The sequence below is a fragment of the Dendropsophus ebraccatus genome, chromosome 12 (genome assembly GCF_027789765.1).
Source record: "Dendropsophus ebraccatus isolate aDenEbr1 chromosome 12, aDenEbr1.pat, whole genome shotgun sequence".
In the NCBI taxonomy this organism is placed as follows: Eukaryota; Metazoa; Chordata; class Amphibia; order Anura; family Hylidae; genus Dendropsophus; species Dendropsophus ebraccatus.
Genome location: NC_091465.1, coordinates 76,795,258 through 76,811,503, shown reverse-complemented (window position 1 = coordinate 76,811,503; position 16,246 = coordinate 76,795,258). Strand labels below are relative to the sequence as shown.

The following is a 16,246-nucleotide window of genomic DNA, read 5'->3' as shown; positions in this document are numbered from 1 at the left end:
CACCTCTGGCCATGTCAGGAACTGTCCAGAGCAGGAAACGTTTTCTGTGGGGATTTGCTCCTACTCTGGAAAGTTCCTTACATAGACAGTGGATGCAGCAGAGAGCACTGTGTCAAACTGACAAGAAAACACCACTTCCTGCAGGACATTCAGCAGCTGATAAGTACTGGAAGACTTGAGGGGTTTTTTTTATGTGTAATTTACAAATCTGTATAAATTTCTGACACCAGTTGATTTAAAAAGAGAATTCTTTGGAGTACCCCTATCATATAATAGTATTCAGTAGACCCAGCCAAGGTTATCTCTGACGTGAAGAGTCACACATCATACTCACGTTCCGGTAGGGGTACTCTACAATTGTCTGTAGAACAACAATCGGTTTTAAATTGTATTCTGTGCACTGGTGATGATGCTTGACCACTTTGCTTGCAAGCATGAGAATTCCAGCATTGCCTCCTGACCTCCCAGGTTGCACTCTGTTTCTCAGCTAAGAAATAGAAAGAAAGTGTGAATATGTTCTCCTAATATATCAGCCTTAGTATATTGCATATATTGGATATCCTACAGCCTAGAGAATAGGTCAGAGTCTTTTACAGATACAGCAATACCAGTTACTGTATGTTCATTAAAAACTATGGGGGAGATTTATCAAAGGGTGTAAAATTTAGACTGGTGCAAGCTGCCCACAGCAACCAATCACAACTCAGCTTCCAGCTCTGGTGAAAGAAAAGCTGAGCTGTGATTGGTTGCTGTGGGCAGCTTGCACCAGTCTAAATTTTACACCCTTTAATAAATCTCCCCCTATTTGTTTTGAAGAGAATGACTGAGAAGGTGGATTTGGTCCAGTTTACCATTAGAGGCAGCAGGAAATTCTTAAAGGAGAAGAGCGGGAAGACAAAGAAACAAAGAAGCTATACTTACCCATCCCTGTGCCCTGCAGGACTTCATCACCACTCAGAACTCCACCGGTCTCTTGCGCCTTCATGACCCGCCTCAGGAATGATAACTGGAAAGGGACACCGCTGCAGTCACTGACTGGATGAGCGGGCCCCTGCTAGGTCTTAAAGATGCCAGAACCAGAGAAAACTTGGAGTATGGTAGCAGCCAGCGAGCCTCTGGCATGGTGCTGGGAGGACACAGGGACAGGTGAGTATAGCTTCTTCATTATGTTTCTGCACTACCCTGCAAGTCCTGGATTTTCATTTTGGTCGGACCAGGGGTGTAGCTATGATTCATAGGGCCCCATAGCAAAAAATTTTAAGGGGCCCCCATCCCCTACGCACAACACAAAGCACTGCGTATATATATATATATATATATATATATATATATATATATATATATATATATAGTATATGCTCTGTGATGTGGCCAAAAAATAAAATCTATTGCATAATCCTGGCTGCAGCCGCAAGAGTGACTAGCAGAGCATAGAGCCAATGGGGCTGCTTGCTATGACAGTCCACTGTTTTTTACCTGTAAGGGCCCATTAGGAGCCCTTATGGATAAATACATAGGTGCAGGAGCAGACTACGTTCGGCTTCACCCCTTATATACAGCAATGTGTAAGTGACCCAAAGCTCAGAAGACAAAGAGATATTCGCTTTACTGCTCATTCACTGATAACCTCTGACCCCTGCATGGAGCTCTGCACATTTTCCTTTCCTACTCCATTGTTCAGCTGGAGAACAGAGGTCAGAGGTTATCAGTGCAGTGAAGGAGAGATCTCAGTCTTTTTCTTGTTAACCCTTTTTTTGTGTTGCAGCATGTAAGTAAGCATTGGGTCACTAACACACTGCAGTGCATAAGGGGTTAAGCAGAAGGACACACACTCTTACCTTCTCCCTCAGGCCCCCCTCCAGCATGGGCCCCAAAGCAACTGCCTTCCCTGCCACTATGGAGCTATGCCACGGGGTTGGACTTCTCCAGCCCAGAAATGATAGATGTGTCACACACTTACAATCATATGTCTGGATGTGCAAAATGAGACACAATTCCTCTCTTTTGCACAGCTTGCTTCCTCCATAACAATCCTTTGCGGTGTCACCAGATGCATGGCAGGTTTCACAATGAAGGCAGGAACCTAGATGGAGTAGAATTAATTACATCCAATGGACTGTAGAAGTCTATGTGGACATTTAGTTGATCAATACACAGGTGACGCAGAGCTGGTTTTGTCACTTGTCCTACCTCATAGTGAGTTCACAATCTATGTTTTTACATAGGACTGCTAAACAATCTACTTAATTAACAAAGCTTAGAGATATGTTACAGTACATAAGCAAATTTGCCCCAATGAACTAAATGTTAGTCTTATTAGACACTTGTAATGGTACTTTTACACGGAGCGATAATTCGCCCAATCGCACGATTAACGATTTTGAATGAACATTGTTTTTTTTATAACGTTTAGCGTTTAGACGGAACGATACATCGTATAAATCGTTATGCGATCGTTTTGCGATCGCTTAAGCCTATCTCACACATAGGTGAAATCGTTGAAAGAATGTTTACACGGAACGATCAGCGAATTTTTTGTGAACGATCAACGACGATTTGAGAACATGTTGAAAGATCAAAATGAACGGTTTCTCGCTCGTCACTTGATTGTTCGCTGCGTTTACACGTACGATTATTGTTCGAATTCGACAGTTATAGTGCAAATTCGAACGATACATCAGTCTGTGTAAAACCACCATATGGCAGAGATATAGGGGTACTCCCAAGACTAAATATATTGCTTTAATAAAGTTATATTACTTTGTTATATGACTTTTTTTTAATGTATAGTTTCTAACGTAATCTACTTATGTTTAGTAGCAGCGGACAGTCCCCTCTACTGCCACCAACAGTTGTGTCGGGAACTGCAGGGCTATCTAAGCCTTGCGGTTCCTGATCCCTTGCTCTGCTGGACAGCGCTATATACAGAGCAATGTCCTGTTGCTCCCCATGTAATATAGATTATTATACACAATAGATAGGTGGAAGGAAGGCTACCCAGCATGATCATGTTGTCCGGCGGCCTCTGCACAGTGAGCGGTGATTGCTCTCATTGCTTACTCTGCTAGAAGCAATAAGAATATACATTACACAAGGGCTTAGGGTCCTATTCCACGGGCCGATTGGGGCCTGATCAATATTGTAAATGGGCGCAAATATGCTAGATTGGCGCTTGTTTACTGGGTCTATTACACGGCCCAATAATCGTTTAGCGAGGTCTGCAGGGACATCGTTACTAATGTCCTTGCAGCCCTTGTTTAAACACCATACTTTACCTAAACATGTTGCAGGGCTGCTCCGGTGTTCCTTCTTCCTTCCGCGCTGCGCGCAGCAGCAGCTTTGATACGGCCTGTCTGAGCTGACAGACCCCTCAGCCAATCACTGGCCGCGGCGGTCCTGGCCAGTGATTGGCTGAGTGGTCTGTCAGCTCAGACAGGCTGCATCAAAGCTATTCCACACAGTGATGCGCGGTCGGTGCCCAATGATTTTAGGTTTTAACCTTAATAAACGATTAGCCAATGACACGATCATCGGCTGATCGGTGTCTCTATTCCACAGAGCGATAATCGTCCGAATCAGGCCGATGCGGCCGATTATTGCTCTGTGGAATAGGACCCTTAGACAGCCCTGCAGTTCCCGACACAAACGTTGGTGGCAGCAGAGGGTGCTGCGTTGCCCCTTAATGGAAGTATATCTGTACATTAAAAGCTACACTTTTTTTACAAAAAGTAATAGAACTTTATTTAAGCAATGTAGTAGCCAAAAAACCCCAAAGAATATTTTCTTGAGTCTTCAGAGTACCCCTTTAAGATATGTTCCTACCTTTTTGCATTACAAAAATTAGACGTGTATTTGACTGCTTAGAGGTATAATCAAATCTGTAGAAAGACTCTTTTTTTAGCAGTTTTTTTTTTTGTACTCAAAATAAAATTGAAGCAAAACACGACAGTATAATAGGTATAAAACGCAGCTGTATTATTAATCTTATAATTTGCTGAAATAAAGTATTTCTAAGAACAGCCAACGGTGCACACATTTTAGAAGAAATTTGGGGTTTTCGGGGTTGGCCCGATCGTACGATTAACGATGTCAGAGTAACGATTTATTTGCGAACGACGATTTGATAACATGTTGAAAGATCAAAATGAACGATTTCTCGATTTACACATACGATTATCGTTCGAATTCGATTGTTACCACACAAATTCGCACGATAATCGTTACGTGTAAACGCACCTTGACACGTCCATAGTCTTTAATGTAACACATACAGTGGTACCTTGGTTTAAGAGCTACTTGGTTTAAGAGCGTTTTGCAGGAAGAGCTCACAGATTTTAAAAATTGTAACATGGATTAAGAGCATTGCTTTGGTGTAAAGGTGCGTTTACACGTAACGATTATCGTGCGAATTTGCGCGATCGAATTCGAACGATAATCGTACGTGTAAACGCAGCGAACGATCAAACGACGAACGAGAAATCGTTCGTTTTGATCTTACAACATGTTCTCAAATAGTCGTTCGCAAAAAATTCGCAAATCGTACCATGTAAACAGTCGTTCGCCGATTTAACCAATGTGTGAGATAGGCTTTAGCAATCTCAAAACGAATCTTCCGTACAATATATGGTACCATCTAAATGCTGATCGTTATGAAAAGAAAATCGTTACTCCGACATCGTTAATCATACGATCGGGCCAATTATCGTTTTGTGTAAACGCACCTTTGGAGCTCCCTGTACTGGGTGGGAGGGCGAGTGGGGGAGGGGCATGGTCTGCACAGCAGGGTCTACAGCACTGTACTCTGACCCAGGAAGTCTCCCTCACCTTCCAAATCATATCAGATCCACTTCAGGCTGGGGCTTGCATCAGGGGACAGGACTGTGGAGGTAATCTCTTCATAGCTGTAACCCCTCTCTCCCCAACAGAGAGTGCTGCTATACTGTGCCCACCTCTGCCCTGCTCATTCCTTCATGCTCCTTGCAGTCTGTCAGGCCCTTGTGTTTCCCATCCTCTCCTTTCCTGCTATAATGTGCCTGCACTTAAACTCAGCTATACACACTGCTGCTGTAATGTGCCTGCACTCACACTCACCTATACACACTGCTGCAATCTGCCTGCACTCACACTCAGCTATACACACTGCTGCTATAATCTGCTTGCACTCACACTCAGCTATACACACTGCTGCTATAATCTGCCTGCACTCACACTCTGCCATTCATACTGCTGTAAAGAAAAGTTTTGTGTCACTGTCCTCCTGCACAGCTCCCTGATTCTCAATTCCTGGTCCATGGTGAACCACACAGAACTCTGACAGCAGCCCTGCTTCTCTATTCTAGCCTGTTGTACTACGCTACTGCATTGTGGGGATCTGCAGTTCCATCCTGTATATACAACTTGCAGCTGTATTTTCATTCTTATGCACTTACTATACATTATACTCCACATGCTGATTGCTATACTGTACAGTAACTTATAATATCACATATTCAGCTGTTTCTCATTGTTTGTTTCATCTGTTTTAAATGTTATTCAGAATTTTTAAAAATCATTATTTTTGGGGTGTGGAACCAATTGTCTGCATTTCTATGATTTCTTATGGGAAAATTTGCTTTGGTTTAAGAGTGGATTTGGATTACAAGCATGAATTATGCTCGTAATCCAAGGCGCCACTGTATACTAATTATTTTTAAATCTATTTTTACTGCTGTATTTTGCTTTTAATTTACTGTGTGTGAACATAGCCTTTACGTTAGTAAGCGGTTATCATAACTTAAAAAAGTAGGGGGGGGGGCTACAAATTTCATAGTATATTCATTTAAAACATTGAAAAGGTGCAAATCTTTATGTATGCTGTGTGGACACTGGTGCTGGGGAACCTGTCTATCAAGTAGTATCTGTATGATGGTGTATGATGGTGGGGGTGGGGGGCAGACTGAAGCTCTAAAGGGACAGAAGGTTCCCCACCAGTATAATATACCAGTAATATAATATACCACAACTCCTATAATGCTGTTATGGCTTCACTGGATTACCAAACAAAGCATTGAATGGTAAAATAAACTAGTATAGTAACACCAACGCTGCTACATATGAATGGAGAACAAATGTAGCAGAGCTGGATTTGTCTCGGAAGTGGTAAATCCTGCAAACGTATGTAATCTATGAGGTGTGCGGAGGGTGAACCCAGCTCTGCTGCATCTGCCATACCTAAATATACTGTACCATAATAGAATATTAGTACTCGTCTCTAGTCCTGATGATGATAAACCATTTACCTGTAGATATCAGTATGGCCGGAACACAGAGGAGCAGTAGGAGTCTCATGGTGGATGGTTCTGATATAAGGTGTCACCTTCTCACTATGTTCTTCACAATAACAGACAGCAGGCAGCGATCCCCGGGGAGCCTTCAGCAGGACACAGGTGGCGGAGAAAGACAGACAGGTGTCAAGCAACACTTGCCATTGAAAATAAGTGAATTCTTAATAAAAGGGGGAAGAAGCGGGGTACTCCGGAAAAAAAGCTTTAAAATCAACTGGTGTCAGAAAGTTACAAAAAAATAAATAAATCTTACAGTACTTATCAGCTGCTGTATGTCCTGCAGGAAGTGGTGGATTCTTTTCAGTCTGACATGGTGCTCTCTGCTGCCACCTCTGTCCATGTGAGGAACTAGTTTTATATGGGGATTTTCTCTAAACAGTTCCAGTATATAATCTGGGCCTTAAAGGGGTATTCCGGAGACTGACACTAACTTCTTTTTTTTGCTTACACATTGGTTTTATTACTCTGTAATACAACTTATAATTTTTATATAGTTTTTATTTGCAAACATACTTCCGATGCCTCGCAGCAGTAAGGAGAGACAAGGCCCTCTGCTGCCACCACTGGTAGTGTCGGGAACTGCAGGGCTATAAATACAATAATGTTATTGTTCAGGTCCTTACCTTACGTAGATGAAAGGAAAAATGTACTGTTTATTTAAAGGAGGGGAGTGGTTATTACAAATTATTTTATGTATTTTTTATTTTTACTTTTTTTTTTTGTCCAACAAGGGGTCTTCTGCAGGGATCATTAGATCACTACTCTAGTCCTCTTGTGCAGTGTATTCAAACTGTCAGTATAATGTAGACATGGCTGGGTATGCAGGCATCTATGGTAGGCCTGGGAGCTTTCATAAAGCCCCCCCTGCTGCCATGGAAATCCATTGGCACCAGCAGTCGCTTCATTTGGAAGCTGATGGGTAAGTACTGCATCATGACTGCAACATATAAAGGGTTAATTTAACTGGAATGGAGGTTTCTATAGCCCTGGTAGAAACAGCAGGGGCCGGCTGTCAGTGTGATCCCCTTAGGGACACTTAATCACTGCTGTGAAAAGGCATATTGGCAGTCATTAAAGTTGGCAGGGCTGTGGAGTCGGTAAGCCGCAGCTCCGACTCCGACTTCTGAATTTTATCAGGACCGACTCCGACTCCCAACTCCGATTCCGCCTCCTGCTCCTTCATAAATGGCCAGTCAGGGGAGTTATTTATCACACTGGCTCAGCAGCTTCTCCCTAATGTCCTACATGATCCTGAGGCGACTTCTGAGTGAATAAAGGAATACTGTATATAAAGCAGCTTCTCCTGTGTGTGCAGTGGATGCAGCCAGTCTCCAGCCTCCATGTCCTGAACAACTCACAACTAGACTAGATGGAGCAGGTGATCTTTTCCTGCTGACAATCTTCTATGTTTCTAACTAAATATTCACCATACACACAGAAACACTGCTAACAATGCCAGATCCCTGTAATATAGAGATCAGCCATAGTGATATAGAGGGGTCACACATAGTGATATAGAGTGGGGTCACACATAGTGATATAGAGGGGGTCACACATAGTGATATAGAGAAGTCACACATAGTGATATAGAGAGGGGTCACACATAGTGATATAGAGAGGGGTCACACATAGTGATATAGAGGGGGTCACACATAGTGATATAGAGAAGTCACACATAGTGATATAGAGAGGGGTCACACATAGTGATATAGAGGGGGTCACACATAGTGATATAGAGAAGTCACACATAGTGATATAGAGAGGGGTCACACATAGTGATATAGAGAGGGGTCACACATAGTGATATAGAGAGGGGTCACACATAGTGATATAGAGGGGGTCACACATAGTGATATAGAGAGGGGTCACACATAGTGATATAGAGAGGGGTCACACATAGTGATATAGAGAGGGGTCACACATAGTGATATAGAGAGGGGTCACACATAGTGATATAGAGGGGGTCACACATAGTGATATAGAGAAGTCACACATAGTGATATAGAGAGGGGTCACACATAGTGATATAGAGGGGGTCACACATAGTGATATAGAGAAGTCACACATAGTGATATAGAGAGGGGTCACACATAGTGATATAGAGAGGGATCACACATAGTGATATAGAGAGGGGTCACACATAGTGATATAGAGAGGGGTCACACATAGTGATATAGAGGGGGTCACACATAGTGATATAGAGAAGTCACACATAGTGATATAGAGAGGGGTCACACATAGTGATATAGAGAGGGGTCACACATAGTGATATAGAGGGGGTCACACATAGTGATATAGAGAAGTCACACATAGTGATATAGAGAGGGGTCACACATAGTGATATAGAGAGGGGTCACACATAGTGATATAGAGAGGGGTCACACATAGTGATATAGAGAGGGGTCACACATAGGGATATAGAGAAGTCACACATAGTGATATAGAGGTGTCATTTTGGGTGTGGGGGCATGCCATAGAACACACACAGCCTGCTGCAGCCATAGCGCGCGCGCACACACACACACACACAGTCTGCGGCAGCCATAGCACACACACACACACACACACACACACACACACACACACACACACACACACACACAGCTGCAGCCATAGAACACAGAAGAAAAACACCACATTGAGGACAGAGGTTACTGCTACACTACTTATGTCTTCTCCTCCTCTATATTACACAGGATATCTTCATATTACACTACTGCTGAAATACAATCATCCAGCATCCAGGAAGAGAACAGCACAGATCTCCCCCCACACAATGGACTCTTCCAGCTCAGAAACAAACTGCCAAATAGTGACCGACAACTTTTCCTCAAACCCCCCTTATCTAATTATTGCTCATAATATATATTGATAAGCAAACTTATAAAATTCATATCAAAACTCAATTTAAAATTGTTGTAAAAAAAAATAAAAAAAATGTAAAAGCTGAAGTCGGAGTCAGTACATTTTTTCCGACTCCGACTCCAGCCAAAACTAGTTCCGACTCCACGACTCCGACTCCACAGCCCTGCCTGTCGATATAACTTTCAAAATTGAAATCAACAGTAGTTTTGATATAAACCAAGGTTGCAATTTAAATTGATTATTTTATTCTTTTTAGTTATCATGGAAAACATGGCACTTACTGTTTTCTGACTCCCGATATGAAGATTGGTGGGAGGTACAGAGGTTGGACCCCCCGCAATCTCCTACTTTTCACCTATCCTGGAATTGATTTTTCCAGGAATACCTCTGTAGGCTATGTTCACACTACGTAAGTTTCGTAATAATCACGACCGTTGTTGCCGATTTACACAGAACGGTCAGTGTTATACGTAGTGTGAACCTGGCCTTAAAGCGACTCTGTACCCACAATTTGACCCCCCCAAACCACTTGTACCTTCAGATAGCTACTTTTTATCCAAGATCTGTCCTGGGGTACGTTCGGCAGGTGATGCAGTTATTGTCCTAAAAAACAACTGTTAAACTTGCAGCCCTGTGCCCTAGGGGAGTATCTGTGCCCTAACTTTGCACCACCCCTCCGTCCCTCCTCCCCACCCTCTTCATCATTAGGAATGCTCCAGGCAGATTGCCTCCTATTCCCCACCTGTGTCAGCCCGGCATATGGACTGGATCGTTAAGCAGCTGTGCAATGTTCAGCATGGAGAAAATGTTCCAGTGGCATTCCTAATGATGAAGAGGGTGGGGAGGAGGGACGGAGGGGTGGTGCAAAGTTAGGGCACAGATACTCCAGTTTGGCACGGGCTGCAAGTTTAAATAACTGCATCACCTGCCGAACGGACCCCTGGACAGATCTTGGATTAAAAGCAGCTATCCGAAGGTACAAGGGGTTTGGGGGGGTCAGATTATGGGTACAGAGTCACTTTAATCAGGGGGCATTGGCTCTGTCAATAACTCTTCTAGCCCGGAGGCAGCATTATGCACCTGGCTACAGGAGGCCGCTCTCTACCCCGAACCCCTTGCTAGCATTGCAGGAAGGGAGAGGAAAAAGTCAGAGGAGGGCACTGTAGGTGAGTATGTTTTTTTATTTATGGTCAGGAAATACTGATGCTTTCCTGAAGCCTCCTGAAAGTATTTCCTGACTGTAAATATGAACTCAAACGTCGTGTTGAAGAGGCCTTAGCATTTTTAGTTGTTTTATATAAAGTTAAAGTGACTCTGTACCCACAATCTGTCCCCCCCAAACCACTTGTACCTTGGGATAGCTGCTTTTAATCCAAGATCTGTCCTGTTATTGTCAAACTGCATCACCTACCGAACGGACCCCCGGACAGATCTTGGATTAAAAGCAGCTATCCCAAGGTACAAGCGGTTTGGGGGGGGGGTCAGATTGTGAGTACAGAGTCGCTTTAAAAAAAATAACATTTGCTGAATTATTTTTTAACCTTATTTCTATAGAAAGTTCCTAGTACTGGGTGAAGCAAGAATCTTATGGGGAGCAAGTTTAGTGGGAACTTGGCGGTGACAAAATATTCAGGTCCACACATTTTGTATAAAATTCTTCAGTCTATTGCTTTTGCAGATCAAAATAACCTGACATTTGCATCATCATGTGTTTTAAGTGCTTGAGGCGATCTTATTCACGGTCACACCACCATCGCACCCTGTGTTCTGTTTAAAAGAGAAGTCATTATATATAACAGTGTCTGCTGGCATTTGCTGGTATCAATGAAGTCCGGGGTGTGTAGCAGGAAACGCGGGATATTATTTACGGTTACTACATGGAATATGCAAATCTGCCTCCTGAGACTATAAACTCAGTGGGCCTTATGGCCGATACTGCATTCCTGCTTACACATAGCTGCTGGATTCCATACCAACTTGTCAGACATGCTTATATGTAGCATATTCTTTACCACAATGTCCATTAGACTTTACAAGTACATTTTGCAGTCTCAGTAGGACTCTCAGGACTCTTCTTCCTGTGTGACAGTATCTTCCGATGCTCCCTCAATCCATCAAGTTTGAAATCCAAACAGTGACGCACTGCCTTCTGGTCTCCTGATCAACAGACAGTATAATACATACAAAGTCCATGGAGACATAGCAAGGAAGACTGAGTGAGGAGCATGGTCTGTACTATGTTACTGGGCACCTAAACCCTTTCTCAGGGATGAGTCTTGTCTCACTGACAGGAGTCAAATCAGCAAGCACACTCCAGCAGTCCTGAACTGCTGAGAATATGTACGAGTGCTTTATTTTGATAAAATACCTAAGTGGTGGCCAAGATCAGAACCACTGAGAACACTTCAACGTGTTTCAGGTGCGTTGATCACCCTTATGCTGGGTTTACGAAACAATAATTGGCCCGATCGTACGATTAACGATGTCGGAGTAACGATTTTTTTTTCATAACGAGCGTTTAGACGGTACGATATATCGTACGCAAAAAAATTTTGCGATCGTTTTGCGATCGCGCCCCCGCAGCCCAGCCCCCCGCTCATCCGCAGCCCGACCCCACGGTCAACCGCAGCCCCCTGCGCCGCCCGGGGGGGGCGATCGGAGCAGCGGCGGGGGTGGCGATCGAGCCGGCGCAGGGGGCTGCGGATGAGCGGGGGGCCGGGCTGCGGATGAGCGGGGGGCCGGGCTGCGGGCGGCCGGACTTTCGCGCGACGATTGTGGCAAGTTTTTTAATATAGATTTATTTTGTTGTTTCTATTGTGCTAAAGTAGTAAAACTCTATAAGAGAAAACTATACAATTTTGGTATCACTCTAATTATAGTGACCCTCCCTGGGAATATATTTACTATGCTATCACTGCATGCTGAATAATGGAGATTTAGGCTATGTTCACACAACGTATGAGACCGGCCGTTCCGTGACCCCGGCCGGATTACGGAACTGCCGGTCTCTGGCCGGATCATCTCTTACCGGCCGGAAAGATCACCCGGCCGGTAAGAGATGATCCGGCCAGAGACCGGCAGTTCCGTAATCCGGCCGGGGTCACGGAACGGCCGGTCTCATACGTTGTGTAAACATAGCCTAAATCTCCATTATTCAGCATGCAGTGATAGCATAGTAAATATATTGTAGAGCTCTGAGCGGAGCCACTCGCTTCACTGTGTGAACTGACAGGTCTTTCTGCGGTCGGAATTCACTGAATTGCGGCCGCAGAAAACTGACCTGTCAGTTTTTTCCGGCACCGCATGGGATCCCGGCCGGAGCGTGTACGATATGTGTACGCTCCGGCCGGGATCCCATTGAAAGTAAGGTTATGTTCCGCCACTCAAAACTACGGCTGTAGTTCTGCGGCGAGGACTACGGCTGTAGTTTGACTTAGTGTGAACATAGCCTTAATGTGTATTATCCACCCAAAAAGGGTTAATAAAAGATAATAAGGTACATGGATCGCAAACTTTTGTCATTAAAAAGTCAAAGTGGTGAAGCAAAAAACAAGCCCTCATATGGTTATGTCAACAACAAAAAAAAAAAAGTTATGGCTCCTTGAAGGGGACAATGAAAAAACTAAGAAAAATTCTTGGTCACTAAGGCTGAAAATAGGCCGAAGTGCAGCGCAAGTAAGTACCGTAGGCCTAGACGTCAGAGAAAAGGAATGTCTAGGGGAGGATAGTGCTAAAAAGAACTTCACCGGCAAATGTCATGATCTTGAGTTCAGAAGAACCAAAGGATGGCGTATGGGTAAAAGACCTTGTCGGAGGCCTTTTCTACACCAAAACTAAATCAATATATTAGGGGTGCACACCTTTAAAACTCTAATTTTATTCGATTTCCTAAGAACACAAAAGAACCCCACATAACAGAAAACAAGTACAGTACAATCCGTATTTACACCAGTCCACAATTCAGCTCAAGCTACACAGTCCCAGCCGGGATGTATGGAAAAAAAACCGGTTGTTTCTCACCAGTCTGTCGTCCCGTAGTCTCGCTGGTATCTCCTCAGTAGACAGTGCCAGTAACAGGTTGTGACCAATCAGGAGTTAATTTTAACCCTACTACGCCCTTGTTGTGTGTGCGTGTTGGTCACTACCCCTTCTCGCACAGGGAACTGTCGGGGCACTCGCCCTAAAAAGGGCGACCCCTGCCCCGATCTACCCTTTGTTCAGTCCCTGTTATACCCTGTATTCACTCCTTTGGCCTATATTGGCAGGTTAGTATATTCTAAGCTGCTAAGGAGTGTCAATGAAAAGTAGGCCATTATATGGCTTTGTAGATGACAAAATAAAAAACACTATGGGGGAGAATTATCAAACTGATGTAAAGTAGAATTGTCTTAGTTGCCCCTAGCAACCAATCAGATTCCACCTTTCATTTTTCAAAGAATCTCTGAGGAATGAAAAATGGAATCTGATTGGTTGCTAGGGGCAACTGAGTCAATTCTCATTTGTACCAGTTTGATAAATCTCACCCTATGGGTCATAGAAGGTGAATCAGCTGATTGACATTGTGGGAAGTCCATGGTGTAAAATTACACACAGATTTCTCTCTGATTATGAACCTGATTTACTAAGTGGATGCCTAAGTCCGCTAATACCATTTACACATCTTCCATAGACTGTACTGTGCTATAAAGCTTGGTATATCATTAAAAGTTATAAGAGAGTACTTAAAGGGGTACTCCGGCCCTGCCGTAACGGAGTCTCGCCTCGGCCACTGAATGGCTGAGCTGCCTGGAGACGTCACGTCTTGTGCGGCAGCTCAGACCAGGAAGCGGCCACGGGACGGAGGGACGGGGCACCGCTATCCGGGATCCGGCACTTGAACCGGGGAGGTAAGTGACCTTCAGCATCCATAACCACCCCCTCTCCAGCCATATCTGATAAGTACGGGTGGGCCGGAGGACCCCTTTAAAGGAAAAGTCCAGTGAAAATTTCTATATTAAAGTATTGTATTGCCCCCCCCCCCCCAAGTTATATAAATCACCAATATACACTTATATTGGCTGTTTGCCATAGCGGTCGTTTGAGTTCGTTAATCGTTGATGGTCAAAAAATCACTTCGTGTAATAGTACCCTTACACACTGCAGTACATAAGGGGTTAAGAAGGACACAGGGCGGCTCTTACCTTCTTCTTAGGGCCCCCTGCCTCTATGGTAGCTATGCCACTGTTCCCTGCACCTACTAATGCATCAAGGCTTCATTTCCTGGATAACATGGTGATGTCACTTCCTGGATAACATGGTGATGTCACTTCCTGGATAAAATGGTGATGTCACTTCCTGGATAAAATGGTGATGTCACTTCCTGGATAACATGGTGATGTCACTTCCAGTGCCCCCCATAGTAGCCAATCCCCCCATAGTAGCCAGTGCCCCCCATAGTAGCCAGTGCCCCCCATAGTAGCCAGTGCCCCCACATAGTAGCCAGTGCCCCCATAGTAGCCAGTGCCCCCCATAGTAGCCAATCCCCCCTGCCGAACAGAAAAACAACAAACCAGTTCCTCACCCGTCCGCCGGCCCCAGCAGCTGATGTCTCCCGGCAGCGCGCACTCCCGTCATCCTCCGGGCACAGGCAGTGGGGTACAGAGAGACTGCCTGTGCCGGAAGTGTCCTGCAGCCTCTATCATGAATGATGGAGGCTGCACGACACATCCGGGACACAGGCAGCGTCTCTGTACCCCACTGCCTGTGCCCGGAGGATGACGGGAGCGCGCTGCCGGGAAGCATCAGCTGCTGGGGCCGGCGGACAGGTGAGCTCCGGGACCGCCCACCCCGCCCGCCCCGCCTATCGCCGCTTAGCTGAGCCGATCAGAAGCCCAGGAAAGTGCTGCTCATTGCACTTTCCTGGGCTTCTGATCGGCTCAGCTGAGCGGCGATAGAAGGGGTGGGCTGGGTGGGCGGAGGGGGTCGCTCAGGGCCGCTCCCTATGCATATGCATAGTGAGCGGCAACAGGGGCGGGCGGGATGGCTTCCTTGCGGTGCTCAGCACTGCTTGGGAGCCGTCTTCGCTTTATAGGACGCACTTAATTTTTCCTCCCACTTTGGGAGGAAAAAAACTGCGTCTTATAAAACGAAAAATACGGGTATGTCACAGCGGGCAGGGGCCCCCTAGGACGTAAGGGCCCCCGGGCAGCCGCCTACCATGCCCAATGGGTAAGACGGCCCTGATGTTATCCAGGAAGTGACATCACCATGTTATCCAGGAAGTAAACCCTTAATGCAGGAGTAAGTGCCAACTCCAACAGTTGCTTCACTAAAACTTCTGTGATCCAATAGATGGTTTTTTTTTCCCTGCATGAAACGTTCTCTAAATAAACCAACCATACCGGTCTGAGAACAAGAAGGAAATAGAATAAGCTCAAAATCTACCTGCCTGAAGGCAGTATTACCTGCCTGATGTAAGGACAAACATCCATATATAACAGACTACCCACCACCCATCTACTGTACAAATCACATTCTAGTCGTCCCATCAGCAAGAAGAACACAGCACTGTCCTGCATCAGCTTCAAAGATGAGCACTCTTCCATTACTTGTCTGTCTATTAATGGTCCTCATTCACCAGGGTAAGCTTTACCTTTTAATTATTCATACATTTATTTAAAACAATTTATTTTTGTATTTTTTCTTACTTTTGAAAATATTTCAAATTATTTTGGATAATTTTTTTATATTTTTTTTTTCCAAACCCCTACATAACCGAGGTTATTGATGCACGGATGTTCGGGCCAAATGAATGCAATGTTCCTTCCCGTCTTCTAAGAGCCATAGCGCTTTTATTTTTCCACCTACAGGGCTGGTTGGGGTGTCATTTTTACACCATGGTCTCTAGTTTATAATAATATCATTAATATCATATTGATGTAAAAAAAAAATTGCTTTTTATAAAAAAAATTTTTATAATATATATGATAATATAATTTTATTTTATTTTATTTTTGTTTATACTATTTACTGTGCGGGAACAATGTTATATTTTAATAGATTGGCCAATTCCGCACGTT

The 16,246-nt window shown here is 44.4% G+C and overlaps 1 long non-coding RNA gene across 1 annotated transcript; it reads right to left on the bottom strand.

The window, feature by feature from the left end:
* Nucleotides 1–384: 384 nt before the first annotated feature.
* LOC138769695 (uncharacterized) lies at nucleotides 385–6,403 on the bottom strand. The gene is made up of 3 exons (XR_011359296.1): nucleotides 6,279–6,403; nucleotides 1,961–2,083; nucleotides 385–487 (listed from the first exon to the last, which is right to left on the bottom strand). It is a non-coding gene; the product is annotated as an uncharacterized lncRNA (long non-coding RNA).
* Between the last annotated feature and the right edge of the window lie 9,843 nt (nucleotides 6,404–16,246).